Consider the following 18,015-nt stretch of genomic DNA (forward strand, 5'->3'; position numbering starts at 1 on the left):
GAGAAACAACAGCAAATGCAAAAATCATCAGCATGAAGGAAGAGTGATACTGCAGGCCACACATCTGCAGCTTTATAACACATAATACCACTAGGAGAAAGGGAACACTCAAAACAGAGCCCTGTAGGAACCCATTCTCTTGTGTATGCGTGTTCTGGAGAGAGCACCAATTTGAACCTGGATTGTATGGTGTAACAAGAAGTTCAAAGCAAAAACCAGGGGCGGACCATGGAGACCCAGCTCATGTAAGATAACGAGGATGTGATGACGCTGTGCGGTATCATTAGCCTTTTGCAAGTCGAAGAAGACAGCGATAAGGTGTTGACGCTGGGTAAAAGCTGACTGTATGACAAACACCAGGTAGACCAAATTGTCAGCAGTAAAATGGCACTGGTGAGAACCGCGTTGGGATTGAGCCAAGAGAACACAAACTCAAGATACCAACACAGCTGCCAGCTCATCACACATTTGAGCAACTTGCAGAGAACATTAGTGAGACTAATTGGGCGACAGCTGTCCACCTCAAGGAGCTGTTTATCCAGTCTCAGTACTAGTTCTATCATCCTTTCTGACAACTCATACGAGAACTCACCCCCTCACTAGACACTGCAGAAAATCCACTGCAGTGGAAATCCACTGATAGATGTTTAAGCATCTGGCTGTGGGCTTGGCACGGTCCTGGAGGCACGTGAGGAAAAAAGGCTATGGCGCTTAGTAATTCCCACACACTAAACAGAGCATTATGTAGTTGTAGGCGATGTCTAATGAAAGGTAAGTGAATTCTGTCCAGCCACTGTTTGAAGTCACAAAATGCAGGCCAATAATTTTCACATGCAGAGGCTCAAACAAAATGAAGAGCAAAATGTTTCGCGATAGCGTATCGGTCGGTGAAGAGAACATGATACACGGAAATACAAGGTACACCTATGGAGTTCTGGTGACTGTACAGGTGTCAAACACTTTCCTAAACCTGTGAAGGATCGGACACTGTCCACTGTTTGTAACATGTCATTCCCGGCATTCCTGTATCTTTCATTTTATAAGGTAGTGGACTCACGGAGGGAAGTGTTTAAAGATTATGAGCTTCTCCATTGATGAATGGAGCTTTTGGCAGAAGAGATTCTGTCTGTGATGTCTTAATGGCCAATGCGATTTCTGAAGTCCATCAAGGCTCTATCTTCTGAGGGCAGGAGAAAGGGTGGGGGGTGGGGGGGGTGATCCTGAGGAATAGGGGGTCACCGGGTCTGCTGCTGATAGAATGGTTGTGGCTGTGCTCTGCCAGCTGCACTGTTAGATCCACATGGTGGGGTACCAAAGAGATGGCAGAGGCAAAGGCATCCCAGTCAGCATTGCTGAGAGCTCATTTGAATGGATTGGGACAAAGAAAAACGATAATTGTAACATAAGTTACCATAGTCTCTCCAATAGATTAGGACTGCAAATGGAAAGATATATATGTCCACATTGAAGTGTGTGGGGGAAACCTGTATTCAAGAGACATGAGTTGTGTTGTGCGAGCGATGTTTCGATAAACATACTGTTTTTAGTGGTTTCAGCTCCACCCCACAAAGGGTTGTGAGCACTGACGTGCCCAAAATGAGGAAGGTTAATGGAACCTGAGAAATCAGTGCAGACAACACAGTCTGAGACACTTCACTATCACGAGGGAGATACAGATTACAAATGGTAAAATCCACAGATATCTCCACATGAACAGCCAGTCTCCAAAATGGCATCAAGTACTGAGGACCTGGCGGGGAATTATTAAACTTCACTTTACAGTGATGCTTTTATTGAAGGATATTTGTGCCAATCACTTGAATGGGGATGGATCTGTTATTTGTATACAGCTTCGGGAGTTAATTCATATTAATTACTTTCGTCACTTACAAAAATTTCAGTGAATTACAATGACGCTGACTATTTATGATAATGGACGCAACTGCAGCGCTTGTAGCCAACAGAAGTAAAATCATTACACGCACCAACTGTAGAAATAAATAGAGGTACGTTACAGTTCGCCCTGGATATGTCCTTTCCTTTGCTTGGCCAGGTCAGTTTGTCCGAATCGAATTATTTGCTGACAACTTGTTTGTGTTACGATCTCTCTTCTGACGCAAAGAACACACATTTACCTAAAAAGGCCCCTCTAAAAGCATTTCCGGGTATCGCCTAGTCTGCAGGTATCTGTCTCAGAATCTGCACTTCGCCCAAGCTTGCGCATCCTGCAGGGTCATAAAGTTTTACGGTCCGTGGGCAGAGCTCTGGCTTCTCTCGCTGACCTGTAGACCGACAACAGCACTGACGTCCCGCCAACAACTTCAGCAGAGCTTTTAGAAGTGCCTTGGGTGTCGTTACGTGGCGAGTTGCTTCTTTTCCTAACATCGGGTCCCCACTTCTGTTCAGACACACCCTTCGTTTAGTTGCCTTTCAGTGTTTCCAACGTTCGCTGCAACAAGTTATTGACCGAAACTCTCATCTCAAGTTTGTTGTTTGACTTTATGCAGTGTCATGATGATTCTCAACGTTGCCCGACGTCTCTCACCTCCCACAAAGGAAATGCGTATACCTGGTGCAGTAAATTTTATTAGAACAGCAATTAATATACGAGCAGAAAGTATAACTTTAGATCAGACACTTCTACTTGTTTGATCTGCTCCCATTACTGCCCTCCTCCTCCTTCTTTCACTTCCCGTTTTAGCAGGAGCAATTACCATATTATTAACAGACCGAAACCTAATCACATCATTCTTCGACCCTGCAGGAGTAGGAGACCCAATTCTATATCGACATTTATTTTGATTCTTTGGACACCCAGAGGTTTATATTTTAATTTCATGGCAGGAATTTTCACCAAAACTCAAACGCTTCCATCGGATTGCCGCAGGGTATATCGTGATTCATCACTCCATCTTAACTCTTTCCTAGTCATCCACTCTCCTTTGGCGTCGGTCCTCGTACCACCTCAAGCATCGCCTATCACTGACTACAGAAAGGTTTGGCTTATGAGGAGCTGCTCTAGCATTATATCCCAAGATCTGTACCGGGAGCCCTAATCGATAATCAGAGCACTCCCCACAGGAGCATCTGAATTTACTTACAGGTGTTGCGCAACGGATACTTTAATCAATTGAATTCATTAAAAAGGCGTCGCCCTAGAAAACGTGAAACATGAGTGCTATCACTTAAAAGATGATAAAAATAGGAATTCATCAAACCACTGAAAGGAATACTGGTCACTATAAAACCCTATTCAGTATAACTCCCTGGAGATTCCAAGTTAAACACAAACGGAGACAGACAGGAAACTGTTGCGTTACTTTATTAACACAGGTTGTAATGGAACCAGGACATCCACGTGAAACTATGGAACTTCCGTAGTTTTAGATACTGACCTACCGGCACTGCTAGTAATTTCTATCTTTAGACAATAACCTGTTGCTTAGGGGAAGTTTAATGAGAAATACAAATACGAAATACAAAACCGAAAAAAAGCGAAATAGATTGTTTAGAATGTAGTGTTCGTTTCATACCATACCTGGTATCACTGAGGCCACAATAACCGCCGGCCGCTGTGGCCGAGCGGTTCTAGGCGCTTCAGACTGGAACCGCGTGACCGCTACGGTCGCAGATACGAATCCTGCCTCGGGCATGGATGTGTGTGACGTCCTTAGGTTAGTTAGGTTTAAGTAGTTCTAAGTTCTAGGGGATTGATGACCACAGATGTTAAGTCCCATAGTGCTCAGAGCCATTTCAACCACAATAACCTCTAAATGTATTTTGAGATTTCACTTCCACTTAGTATTTTGTGTAAGTACGTTAGGCCGTTATAGCAATAGGTAAATCACAATTCAAGGTGACAATGACAGATATGTTTGTCGTTTCGGCAAGTACAGGGTTATTACAAATGATTCAAGCGATTTCACAGCTCTACAATAACTTTATTATTTGAGATATTTTCACAATGCTTTGCGCACACATACAAAAACTCAAAAAGTTTTTTCAGGCATTCACAAATGTTCGATATGTGCCCCTTTAGTGATTCGGCAGACATCAAGCTGATAATCAAGTTCCTCCGACACTCGGCGCAGCATGTCCCCATCAATGAGTTCGAAAGCATCGTTGATGTGAGCTCGCAGTTCTGGCACGTTTCTTGGTAGAGGAGGTTTAAACACTGAATCTTTCACATAACCCCACAGAAAGAAATCGCATGGGGTTAAGTCGGGAGAGCGTGGAGGCAATGACATGAATTGCTGATCATGATCACCACTACGACCGACCCATCGGTTTTCCAATCTCCTGTTTAAGAAATGCCGAACATCATGATGGAAGTGCGGTGGAGCACCATCCTGTTGAAAGATGAAGTCGGCGCTGTCGGTCTCCAGTTGTGACATGAGCCAATTTTCCAGCATGTCCAGATACACGTGTCCTATAACGTTTTTTTCGCAGAAGAAAAAGGGGCCTTAAACTTTAAACCGTGAGATTGCATAAAACACGTTCACTTTTGGTGAATTGCGAATTTGCTGCACGAATGCGTGAGGATTCTCTACCGCCCAGATTCGCACATTGTGTCTGTTCACTTCAGCATCAAGAAAAAATGTTGCTTCATCACTGAAAACAAGTTTCGCACTGAAGGTGAAAATTCAAAGCGTTTGACTTTGTCATCGGGTGTCAGGGCCTGTAGCAATTGTAAACGGTAAGGCTTCTGCTTTATCCTTTTCCGTAAGATTTTCCAAACCGTCGGCTGTGGTACGTTTAGCTCCCTGCTTGCTTTATTCGTCGACTTCCGCGGGCTACACGTGAAACTTGCCCGCACGCGTTCAACCGCTTCGCTCACTGCAGGCCGACCCGTTGATTTCCCCTTAAGCTTTAAACTGCGCATACCATCGCCGAATGAAGTTAGCAGTTGGTGGATCTTTGCTGAACTTCGTCCTGAAGTGTCGTTGCACTGTTATGACTGACTGATGTGAGTGCATTTCAAGCACGACATACGCTTTCTCGGCTCCTGTCGCCATTTTGTCTCACTGCGCTCTCGAGCGCTCTGGCGGCAGAAATCTGAAGTGCGGCTTCAGCCGAACAAAACTTTATGAGTTTTTCTACGTATCTGTTGTGTGTCGTGACCATATGTCAATGAATGGAGCTACAGTGAATTTATGAAATCGCTTCAATCATTTGTAATAGCCCTGTATATTCGTTTAGAAAAGTGAACTTCTACGAGGGGCAGAGATAATGCTCTATCCCAGCAGTGAATTATTATCTGTGACAATGATGCATGAAAATTATCCAGTTAATAAGTACTTTAAAAGAAATAAAATGGCATTTATAATAAGGTAATATGAAAAGGGAGTCTCTTATGCGTGATTAGTAAGTTACCTTCGGAAAATATAGGTATGAAGCTGGTCATCCATGATGCCCTTTTATATTAAAATTTTCCGAAACCATTAGCGTTAAGTCAGTACGCAGTGTCAGAAGCCGATTAAAAAACCGTTCTAACGATACCTCATTCATCCCTGCACGACGAGTATGTGTTTAGAAAAAGGGATGTTGACGTGAGAAATAAAATGTCAGTAACTTGACAAAGATCAGGTGACTCGCCTGAGGTGAATAGGTTAAAGTCAACGTAACATTTTTTTGGAACAACAAAGTTCGCGGAAGTTTCGCTGTGATTGCGAAATGACAATCAGAGAGGAAAGAAAGAACTACAAGAAGAATCATGTATACACTACTATCTTCCTGAGCGCGTGTTGAGATCGGAATTGCCAATAAACGTACTTGAATTAAAAATGTGAAAGATTCCATGTCCATCAGAAATCTTTACATAGATAACTGTCTGCGAACTCTGCAGCTGGTCAGCGTACTTAACGTTAGCGGTACATGCGGGTGCCCGCAATAATGGCTGCCAAATTCTAAGTTATCCGACCTGCACTGAGGGCTGCTCTCTCTGCCTGGAATCAAAGTTCGTCTCTCAGCTGAAGTACTCCCTCGCAAGTCTCAGATGGAAGAAATTTACACAAACTGATTCCAGCAAGAAGCAGAATTTTGTGTGTGATTCTGATCACTAATGACTGATTCTTGAGAGCGTTGACCAATCAGATCAGTTCTAATATGCAACAATCTCTCTTCCGTACTCAGTTTTAATACAATTAACCAATCATAGAGGTTCTTAGTGTTGGAGCTCAGGCAATTTCTCACTCACACTAGCTGCCCTACTCCGTGTTTCAGCCGATCAGGCCTTATTCACATACACACAATCCAGTTCTGTTTTCCACTCGAGAAATTACTTATATGATCCAGTGGTAGCCGCCTTTACTGTTTCTTAGCGGAGTCATCAACAATTCAGTTAACTTGGCGTCAGCCTGACGGCTGTGGATGCCGTGCCCTCGAACACAAAAGAAACCGACGCTCTCCCCTCTCTCTCCACTCCACTTCACAGAACTTATCATTGCCCCATCCTGGGCCTAGTTGGTCCCACAATACGGGCTTCCTGCAGGGTTCGCTGCACTGTCATACTGCGCGCACCTTCGTTGTTATTGGCGATGCATTCCAAAAAATGGCTCTGAGCAGTATGGGACTTAACAGCTATGGTCATCAGTCCCCTAGAACTTAGAACTACTTAAACCTAACTAACCTAAGGACACCACACAACACCCAGTCATCACGAGGCAGAGAAAATCCCTGACAGCGCCGGGAATCGAACCCGGGACTCCGTGCTCGGGAAGCGAGAACGCCACCGCGAGACCACGAGCTGCGGACGCGATGCATCCCCTTGGTGCCAGCAGACATGCTGTGTTGCAACAGCACGCAGTACACTGATCAACCCTAATTTTCGTAAATTCCGGCGAGGGAGGCGAAGAGCTCCGACGCCACGTTCAATCACATCCCAGATGTATTCGATTGGATTCGGATCTGGCGAGTTTGGGAGGAGGGAGTGTGGGGGTTGGGGGGGAGGGCAGAACATCAATTGGAACTCACCACTTTATTCCTCGAACCACTCCATCACACTTCTGGCCATGTGACATGGCGTATTATCTTTCTTAAAAAGGCCATTGTCTCGAAAAATGATCGTCATAAAGGGGTGTACGTGGTCTGCACTCCTTGGCCGTCATGGTGCCTCGCACGAAGTCCACTGGACCCATGTACGTCTATGTGAATGTTTCCCAATGTCAAGGAGCTGTCCCTTTGAAGACGACAGATTCGCAACCTTCCATCGGTATGATGAAGGTATCGGGATTCATAAGACCCTGCTACCGCTCTGCCACTGTGCCAAAGTCCAATGCCCATTTCAGTCGTAGCTGCCGATGTCGTGCTGTTAACATTGCCACACACATGGGTCGTCGGCTGGGGATGCCCATAGTTATGAGTGTTCGGTGCACTGTGTGTTCACACACATTTGAAGTATGCACAGCATTAAAGTCTGATGTCATTTCCACCACAGCTCGCCGCCTGTCCTGTTTTATAAGTCTGCCAGCCTACGACGACCGACATCTGTAGTGAGGGGTGGCCACCCAACGCAATGACGTCAGGACGTGGTTTCACCTAGGTCTCGCCACGTGTTGAAGACGCTCACCACACCACTCCTCGTACACCCGACAACTCGTGCAGTTTCCGAAATGCTCGTGCGAAGCCCTCAAACTCTGCCCCCGGTCAGACTTATATAGATCACGCGCCTTTCCCATTGCACATAAGGAGAGCACGCTTAATGATAGTACATGCACCGAGCGTATGAAACTTCCTGGCAGATCAAAACTGTGTGCCGGACCGAGACTCGAACTCTGAACCTTTGTCTTTCGCGGACAAGTGCTCTACCAACTGAGGTACCCAAGCACGACTTACGACCCGTCCTCACAGCTTCACTTCTGCCAGTACCTCGTCTCGGACCTTCCGAACTTCACAGAAGCTCTTCTGCGAACCATGCAGAGCTAGCACTCCTGGAAGAAAGGATATTGCGGAGACATGGCTTAGCCACAGCCTAGGGGATGTTTCCAGAATGAGATTTTCACTCTGCAGCGGAGTGTGCACTGATATGAAACTTCCTGGCTAATTAAAACTGTGTGATGGACCGTGACTCGAAATCGGGACTTTTGCCTTTCGCGGGCAAGTGCTCTACCAACTGAGCTACCCAAGCACGACTTACGAGCCGTCCTCAGCTTTAATTCCGCTTTAATTCTGCACCGAGCGTATGTCTGACTACCAATCATTCCCCGCCAGATGACGCTGCTATTGCCGGGAGTGGTTCATATCGATAATCGATCGGTGGTCATAATGTTCTGGTTGGTCAGTGTGGCTTCCCATCTTCAGGACGCAATCACGGATGTATGGCGCCTCTCCGGCAGAGCTTATCCCTTAAGCAACATACTGGGCCCAGGTTTTACCTGACTCCTCCTTCCCCTATCATTGTGGCGGTGAGTGTCCTCTGAAGAGGATTGTGGTACCCGTAATGGCGCGACACTGACTTCCTCTATCCTGTCCCGCTGGCCTCTGGTCTACGTATGGTCAACAGGATTCCCGACTACACGTTCATATAATCTACCAGAATAAGAAATTAATATTGGTATTTAGTAGTTAAATATGGCAAGCACTGACATTAACTTTAACCGTACTCATACTCTCATATCTAGTTGTGAATTAATTTAGATTTTCTGGGTTTATCAGTTGAATGGATGTTGATTATGGTACGTGGCAGATTTCACAAGAACGGTCGTATAATGCTGCACACAGTCATTGCGCTAGCTGGACTACTGGTAGCACTTTGAAACTCATGACTGACAACTTCCGCTCGTTTCACCTCCACAACGCTAAACGGTGGATGTAGGAGCTTACATGAGGTTTCTCTGGTCTTAGTTTAACTGTTGTTGTTTCTTCCAATTTACTTTTGACAGTCACATAATGAATAGTCAACTTCGGGAGCTTTGGAAGGTTTGAATGTCCCTGATGAATTTGTTACAAGTCGACGTTCGAAATCTTTGCTCTGTCCTGACTAAACCATTCTACTGTTACTGCTTCTCTACTTACAACACAATGCTCCAGGCCACATTTCATACTGGCGGGTCCACGTCTCGTGAATCCGCTAGTCAGTCCCACATAGCATAGGGTTGTGCGGATAATTTTCGTCAAATAATGAGTTTGAAAGTGAAATTCTATCAACGAGTTTCTATTAGTCTGTTTTTCAGACTTTATAGCGATGACAGTAAATGGGTAGAGGTGCGGGCATGGCAGCAACCTACAGTTGGAAACCGTGTTGATCACGTAAAGTGGGTATTTGAAACTCGTCCAGAAATTGTCTGCAATTTTCCCAGTTCCGTTGACATAATAGCGTGTCCAATATACGATAAGAATATACGATGCATGGCTGTGTTGACTTAGCCGCTTCAGCTGTATAAGGCTGGTGACCTTGAAGCAGTTTCGCTCGGCCGCCGCTAGGGCTCGCCGGAGCGCGCTATAGTTTTAACTTAGCGCGCTCCGCTGGAAAAAGATGTTTCCGGTCGACATTGCGGTTTATCAGGGAGCTACTTCCTGCCGCGCCCAGTTCTTATCAGTAACAGCAAAAAAAAATGGCTCTGAGCATTATGGGACTCAACTTCTGAGGTCATTAGTCCCCTAGAACTTAGAACTATTTAAACCTAACTAACCTACGGACATCACAAACATCCATGCCCGAGGCAGGATTCGAACCTGCGACCGTAGCGGTCTTGCGGTTCCAGACTGCAGCGCCTTTAACTGCACGGCCACTTCGGCCGGCTTATCAGTAACAGCATCCGTTACTGAGGCAGCTGCAGGCTTATTCGACTCGAGGCAGCCGCACGATATACACAGCCATGCCGTACAGGAGGAGAATGTACAGAAGAAGGAGCAGAATGCCAGTATACAAGTCAGTTGATACATTTGCAATTACACCAAATGAAACTGGACAAGAGGAGTTACTTCAACCATCTTTGTTGGTTGCAAGATTCAATTTTCTTGTACTACCACAGAGATAGATAGTGGCAATTCTTTGTTAACAATTGCTATTTTACGAGGTACAGATTTTGGACGACACATCCGAGTGGCGCTGTAAAATATACAAACAGGATGATTCGACAGAGTATAAAATATGCATGCATTTCAGTGCTAAACATTCAATGGCTTCCAGTTCGGAAGGTAGCAGCAGCTGCCAATTCAGCACAACGTAGTGTTCGCTCAGTTTCCCGTGTTGATTTAAACTCCACGGGCGGCAGATCATATGTGAACTGAAGGAGGAGCACCACTGTTTGTGATACGCAATGAGTAAACAAATGAATAGAGATGTAAATGAGAGTAGTGGGTTTATGTACAAGCTGCAGCCAACAGACACGGCCCATTTACATCTCACTCGTTACATAAGCAAATAGAACTATGGTTAGTGGGCTACATAATAACTTGAATGTAGTTCATGATTGGCCTTCGCACAGCTATAACCTGACGACGATACCAAAACGCTTACGTGTCTATGGGGCTACCATACCTTTTTACTTCAGAATTAAACGTCTGGGAATTTAGATTCTAATTTAGTACAAAGTATGTTAAGATGCTTAAATCTTTGATGGGACCTAAATTTCACAATATTTAGTCACAAAAAGGGACGTGTATATACGCTGATGGAAATGCAAGGGCTGCAGTATGAAGCACCACCGTTATACTTATCAACCTTCGAGGAAAGGTTCTTCGAATCTTTCCTAATTGTGTTAATCCAGCTTATTATCGGTCCCAGACTAATGAACTAAACTCAAGATCTGCCCAAACAATTGCCTTGTGAACAGCCTACTTTGTAAGTGAAACACTCTAGATTCTTCCAATAAATCTGTCTGCAATATGGCTTCGCCATAGTTACACTGAAGTGGTCATTCCACCTTCAGTAATTTCGGGCAGAAACTCTTATCACTTGAAGGCTGAGTCTGCTTTCAGGGAGCAATCACCGAATGCGTAGTAAAATGAAATCAGATACTTAGGCTTGTTACATTACTAGTCCAGGTTCAAACAGATAGTGTTAAATGTTAGCCAGAAGGCTTTTGTGGTGTAGTGTACTTGGTTTGCGGGCCACTGCGTAGAGTTGTGAACCAATTTCAGAGAACAGCATTAAATAACTGAATATAATCACTTTCATATCACTTACATGATGTAAGCAGGGCGCGGAAGGGAAGTTGTCTGATGGCACGAATATTACTCTGAAGAGCCAAACAAACTGATACACCTGCCTAATATCGTATAGGGTCCCCGCAAGAGCACAGAAGTGCTGAAACAGGTCACGGCATGGATTAGATAATATCTGAAGTAGTGCTGGAGGGAATTGATACCATGAACCCTGCAGGGCTGTCCATAAATCCGTAAGAGGACGAGAGGATAGTGATCTCTTCTGAATAGCACGTTGCAAGGCATCACAGATATGCTCATTAAAGTTCATTTCTGGGGAGTTTGGCGGCCAGAGGAGTGTTTGAACTCAGCAGCTACACTGTAGCAATTCTGGAATTGTAGGGTGTCGCATTGTCCTGCTGGAATTGCCCAAGTTCATCGGAATTTACAATGGACATGAATGGATTCAGGTGATTAGACAGGGAGTTTACGTAGGTATCATCTGTCAGAGTCGTATCCAGAAGTATCAGAGGCCCCACATCATGCAACTGCACACGCCCTATACCATTACAGAGCCTCCGCCAGCTTGAACAGTCCCAAGCTGACATGCAGGGTCCATGGATTCATGAGGTTGTCTCTATACCCGCACACATCCATCCACTCGATACAATTTGAAACGAGACTCGTCCGACCAGGTAACATGTTTCCAGTCATCAAAAGTCCAATGCCGGTGTTTACGGACCCAGGCGAGAGGTAAAGATTTGTGTCGTGCAGTGAACACGAGTGGGCCTTCGGCTCAGAAAGCCCATATCGATGATGTTTCATTGAATGGTTCGCACGCTGACACTTTTTGATGGCCCAGCATTAAAATCTGCAGTAATTTGCGAAACGGTTGCATGCTGTGTCCAATCGCTCGTGCAGCGACTATAACACCACTCAAACTCATTTAAATCTTGATAACCATTGTAGCAGCAGTAACCGTTCTAACAACTGCGCTGGACACTTGTCTTACACAGGCGTTCCGACCGCAGCGCCATATTCTACTTGTTTATATATCTCTGTGTTTCAATACACATGCCTGTACCAGTTTCTTTGGCGCTTCAGTGTGTGTGTCCCATACTGAATTGGCGTTGGAGTGTTGGAATGACATCCCATGCCAATTGTTGGCGCACATCATGATGTAACTACACTCCTGGAAATGGAAAAAAGAACACATTGACACCGGTGTGTCAGACCCACCATACTTGCTCCGGACACTGCGAGAGGGCTGTACAAGCAATGATCACACGCACGGCACAGCGGACACACCAGGAACCGCGGTGTTGGCCGTCGAATGGCGCTAGCTGCGCAGCATTTGTGCACCGCTGCCGTCAGTGTCAGCCAGTTTGCCGTGGCATACGGAGCTCCATCGCAGTCTTCACTGGTAGCATGCCGCGACAGCGTGGACGTGAACCGTATGTGCAGTTGACGGACTTTGAGCGAGGGCGTATAGTGGGCATGCGGGAGGCCGGGTGGACGTACCGCCGAATTGCTCAACACGTGGGGCGTGAGGTCTCCACAGTACATCGATGTTGTCGCCAGTGGTCGGCGGAAGGTGCACGTGCCCGTCGACCTGGGACCGGACCGCAGCGACGCACGGATGCACGCCAAGACCGTAGGATCCTACGCAGTGCCGTAGGGGACCCCACCGCCACTTCCCAGCAAATTAGGGACACTGGTGCTCCTGGGGTATCGGCGAGGACCATTCGCAACCGTCTCCATGAAGCTGGGCTACGGTCCCGCACACCGTTAGGCCGTCTTCCGCTCACGCCCCAACATCGTGCAGCCCGCCTCCAGTGGTGTCGCGACAGGCGTAAATGGAGGGACGAATGGAGACGTGTCGTCTTCAGCGATGAGAGTCGCTTCTGCCTTGGTTCAAAAATGGTTCAAATGGCTCTGAGCACTATGGGACTCAACTGCTGTGGTCATAAGTCCCCTAGAACTTAGAACTACTTCAACCTAACTAACCTAAGGTCAGCACACAACACCCAGCCATCACGAGGCAGAGAAAATCCCTGACCCCGCCGGGAATCGAACCCGGGAACCCGGGCGTGGGAAGCGAGAACGCTACCGCACGACCACGAGATGCGGGCTTCTGCCTTGGTGCCAATGATGGTCGTATGCGTGTTTGGCGCCGTGCAGGTGAGCGCCACAATCAGGACTGCATACGACCGAGGCACACAGGGCCAACACCCGGCATCATGGTGTGGGGAGCGATCTCCTACACTGGCCGTACACCACTGGTGATCGTCGAGGGGACACTGAATAGTGCACGGTACATCCAAACCGTCATCGAACCCATCGTTCTACCATTCCTAGACCGGCAAAGGGAACTTGCTGTTCCAACAGGACAATGCACGTCCGCATGTATCCCGTGCCACCCAACGTGCTCTAGAAGGTGTAAGTCAACTACCCTGGCCAGCAAGATCTCCGGATCTGTCCCCCATTGAGCATGTTTGGGACTGGATGAAGCGTCGTCTCACGCGGTCTGCACGTCCAGCACGAACGCTGGTCCAACTGAGGCGCCAGGTGGAAATGGCATGGCAAGCCGTTCCACAGGACTACATCCAGGATCTCTACGATCGTCTCCATGGGAGAATAGCAGCCTGCATTGCTGCGAAAGGTGGATGTACACTGTACTAGTGCCGACATTGTGCATGCTCTGTTGCCTGTGCCTATGTGCCTGTGGTTCTGTCAGTGTGATCATGTGATGTATCTGACCCCAGGAATGTGTCAATAAAGTTTCCCCTTCCTGGGACAATGAATTCACGTTGTTCTTATTTCAATTTCCAGGAGTGTAATATGTTAACAACAAATGTGAATACTGTATGCAAATAATGTGTGTGTATGTGTGTGTGGGGGGGGGAGGTTGTATGTGCTCGATTCAGTATGTACTACAGGGTGACTGAGTGGCACAAAAAAAATGCGTGCTGTACTAGTTTAGCTCGTGTTATAACACTCCTCATGTGCAGATCAGTATGCGCTATGCTGCGTTGTTGATGCTCATCGCCGCAATTCTTTGGCGCACACTCGCTAGAGCAGACTTCTTCGCCATGCCACGCGACGAATCGCGTCTGCATCTGTGTGTGATTCAAGGGAAGCAGAAAGCCGTTGGCTGACTCGTCTGCTGCGATGCTGAAAGAACGTACTCTATGTGAGGGAAACAAAGTTCGTGCAGTAGTTTTTGGGAAAACGTTTTGCTTGCAACATAAAAAACCACATAGCTTTTATTCGCTTGTTTTTCCCTTTGCTACTGTGCTCAGGCGATTGCAGGGAACTACTGGTTAAATATATATGATTATTTCAAACTCTAAGCCTTACATCACAGCCTTATGATGAGGTGGTTATCTTTTTGCTATTAGCCATATTTATTACGATGCCTCAAAATTGAGTAACTCACTGCCTGTTGTTCGAATAATTTCCAGTGAAGTAAGAGTGCGAATACCGATGGCGAAAATGAGAGAAGCAGAAAGTGGTAGTCTGCAACTGTCGTCATATTTATAAATGCGCATCTCCAAATAATTGGGACAGAGTGGAAAAAGTGACCCAGCCGGGATTCGATCCCACATACTTTCCAGCCACATGCTTTAGCGCTCGATTATAACACCAGGTGCAAATTAGATCCCACTTGCTGTGTTCTCGACGCACAGTTTTGTTGGCTGTTCGCTAAGTGGCAATGATATCGTTTTCATAACTTAACTTTAGTTCATCATAATACAGACAATTTGTACGAAATATTCATAAATCATATACGATTAAGTTTTAATTAATACCTAAAGAAATAAAGTAATCTAATTTTTTTGTTTAGTTTTTTTTTTTTGCAGTTAAATGTCTGCAGTCATGATACACACTGAAAACACAGCATTATAATGCAGCATCGTATAACAAAGGGGTTGGGCGGCACAGACGGTTCCAATTCCGCCCGACAAGTCTGAGGAACAACGAAGGGACGGACAATTTCTCTGTGAATACTCAGAAATCGCAAAAGAAGTTGAAGCCCCTGCGCTCGGAGATCGACATATCACAATTAAGGCGATGTGATAAAAATGAAAATACACTCCTGGAAATGGAAAAATGAACACATTGACACCGGTGTGTCAGACCCACCATACTTGCTCCGGACACTGCGAGAGGGCTGTACAAGCAATGATCACACGTACGGCACAGCGGACACACCAGGAACCGCGGTGTTGGCCGTCGAATGGCGCTAGCTGCGCAGCATTTGTGCACCGCCGCCGTCAGTGTCAGCCAGTTTGCCGTGGCATACGGAGCTCCATCGCAGTCTTCACTGGTAGCATGCCGCGACAGCGTGGACGTGAACCGTATGTGCAGTTGACGGACTTTGAGCGAGGGCGTATAGTGGGCATGCGGGAGGCCGGGTGGACGTACCGCCGAATTGCTCAACACGTGGGGCGTGAGGTCTCCACAGTACATCGATGTTGTCGCCAGTGGTCGGCGGAAGGTGCACGTGCCCGTCGACCTGGGACCGGACCGCAGCGACGCACGGATGCACGCCAAGACCGTAGGATCCTACGCAGTGCCGTAGGGGACCGCACCGCCACTTCCCAGCAAATTAGGGACACTGGTGCTCCTGGGGTATCGGCGAGGACCATTCGCAACCGTCTCCACGAAGCTGGGCTACGGTCCCGCACACCGTTAGGCCGTCTTCCGCTCACGCCCCAACATCGTGCAGCCCGCCTCCAGTGGTGTCGCGACAGGCGTGAATGGAGGGACGAATGGAGACGTGTCGTCTTCAGCGATGAGAGTCGCTTCTGCCTTGGTGCCAATGATGGTCGTATGCGTGTTTGGCGCCGTGCAGGTGAGCGCCACAGTCAGGACTGCATACGACCGAGGCACACAGGGCCAACACCCGGCATCATGGTGTGGGGAGCGATCTTCTACACTGGCCGTACACCACTGGTGATCGTCGAGGGGACACTGAATAGTGCACGGTACATCCAAACCGTCATCGAACCCATCGTTCTACCATTCCTAGACCGGCAAGGGAACTTGCTGTTCCAACAGGACAATGCACGTCCGCATGTATCCCGTGCCACCCAACGTGCTCTAGAAGGTGTAAGTCAACTACCCTGGCCAGCAAGATCTCCGGATCTGTCCCCCATTGAGCATGTTTGGGACTGGATGAAGCGTCGTCTCACGCGGTCTGCACGTCCAGCACGAACGCTGGTCCAACTGAGGCGCCAGGTGGAAATGGCATGGCAAGCCGTTCCACAGGACTACATCCAGCATCTCTACGATCGTCTCCATGGGAGAATAGCAGCCTGCATTGCTGCGAAAGGTAGATATACACTGTACTAGTGCCGACATTGTGCATGCTCTGTTGCCTGTGCCTATGTGCCTGTGGTTCTGTCAGTGTGATCATGTGATGTATCTGACCCCAGGAATGTGTCAATAAAGTTTCCCCTTCCTGGGACAATGAATTCACGGTGTTCTTATTTCAATTTCCAGGAGTGTAGGTAATGGCTGTACTTTCAGCATATTATACTACATTCTGAGCACGTAAAAAGTCGCCGCTCACTGGGTTACGTGACTGGTCACCCCAGTTCAAATAGCAAGCCGAATCGAGATAGCAGTGACATCGCTGCAGTTGTGTCAGTCTAAATGACTTCTTTAGTAGCATCATCACTACTGACGAGAACTGAATGTATGAGTGCGACATAAAAGACGAAAGCAAACTTTGGAAACATATGGATTCACCAACGCCGAGAAAGACGAAAACCTGAACATGATTTGGCCTGTTAACGCTGGATAGTTTTTGGGAGTGCCATTCTGTACTGCTGTTAAATTATGCTTCTAAATGATAAACCGTCGCCGGCACATTCCGAATGGCTGTAATTAAACTGACGGTGGTTCGAGTGCTGCAATGCAAGGATCTTAGTTATGTTCATTAATCGATGTGCTCGTAGAGTGTGCTGAAAAAAATAATAGTTCCACTTTCTAGCACGAAGTGAAAAATATGACGCTGTAAGCAGTCGGGATGTGGTGTGGGAGCAGGAAGAGGGGAGGAACGATGAAACACGTGATAACGGCGGTTCTGGCACGTTAATTAGGATATGTCACGAGTTACAATATGTTTTCAGTATGGTCTCCCAATTCAAAACGTGCTGCATCCGTAACACGGCATCGTCGACAGTTGCTCACAGCATGTCCTGTGTAATGAGAGTGGTATGCCGTTGTGTGCTTTCCTTCAGATCAGGAAGTGTCCGGATACATCCCTGTTAGAATCGATTTTTCAGATATCCCCACAGCTTGAAGTCACATGGATTTAGGTCGAGGGATCTGGAAGGCCACACATCTCGAAAGAGCCTAAAGGTTACTGGTCGTTACTGAAAGTTTCTCGAAGCAAATCTTTCACCTAGCAAGCAACATGTGGGGTCGCTCCAACTTGCATGAAAATTATGGTGTGAACACAGTTGTATTTTTGGTTCACATTCTGAATCTTGAAAGGGATACTAGTCTAAAATGTACCGCATAATCGTATGCACTGTTAACCAGGAGAGAGAGAATTACCATGACACATCTCGAGCACTGCCTGCACGATTTGAATTGTGTGTTGCACGATCGGCTATAGCTACAGCAACGCTGCACTGCCTAATTAAGTTCTTGCTTCAAACGTCTTTATTATATTTTTTATTCGACGTATTGACATGGAGCCTCTTCGCAGCTGTTTCTGTGGGCGATATTCCCGCAATGCAGGCCTGCTATTGCTGTCGTTCTGAGTAAAAATAACTCTACCAGCAGTGGACGGTCTTTGCTCTCAATAGACATTGCGTTTCGTACAGAAACCTTCAACCCTCTTAATAATAATAAAAAAAAAAAAAGTCAACTCGCGTCGCCAAGTGACGAACACCATACTGACGTCAAAATACG

The sequence above is a fragment of the Schistocerca nitens genome, chromosome 2, assembly GCF_023898315.1.
Source record: "Schistocerca nitens isolate TAMUIC-IGC-003100 chromosome 2, iqSchNite1.1, whole genome shotgun sequence".
Lineage (NCBI taxonomy): Eukaryota > Metazoa > Arthropoda > Insecta > Orthoptera > Acrididae > Schistocerca > Schistocerca nitens.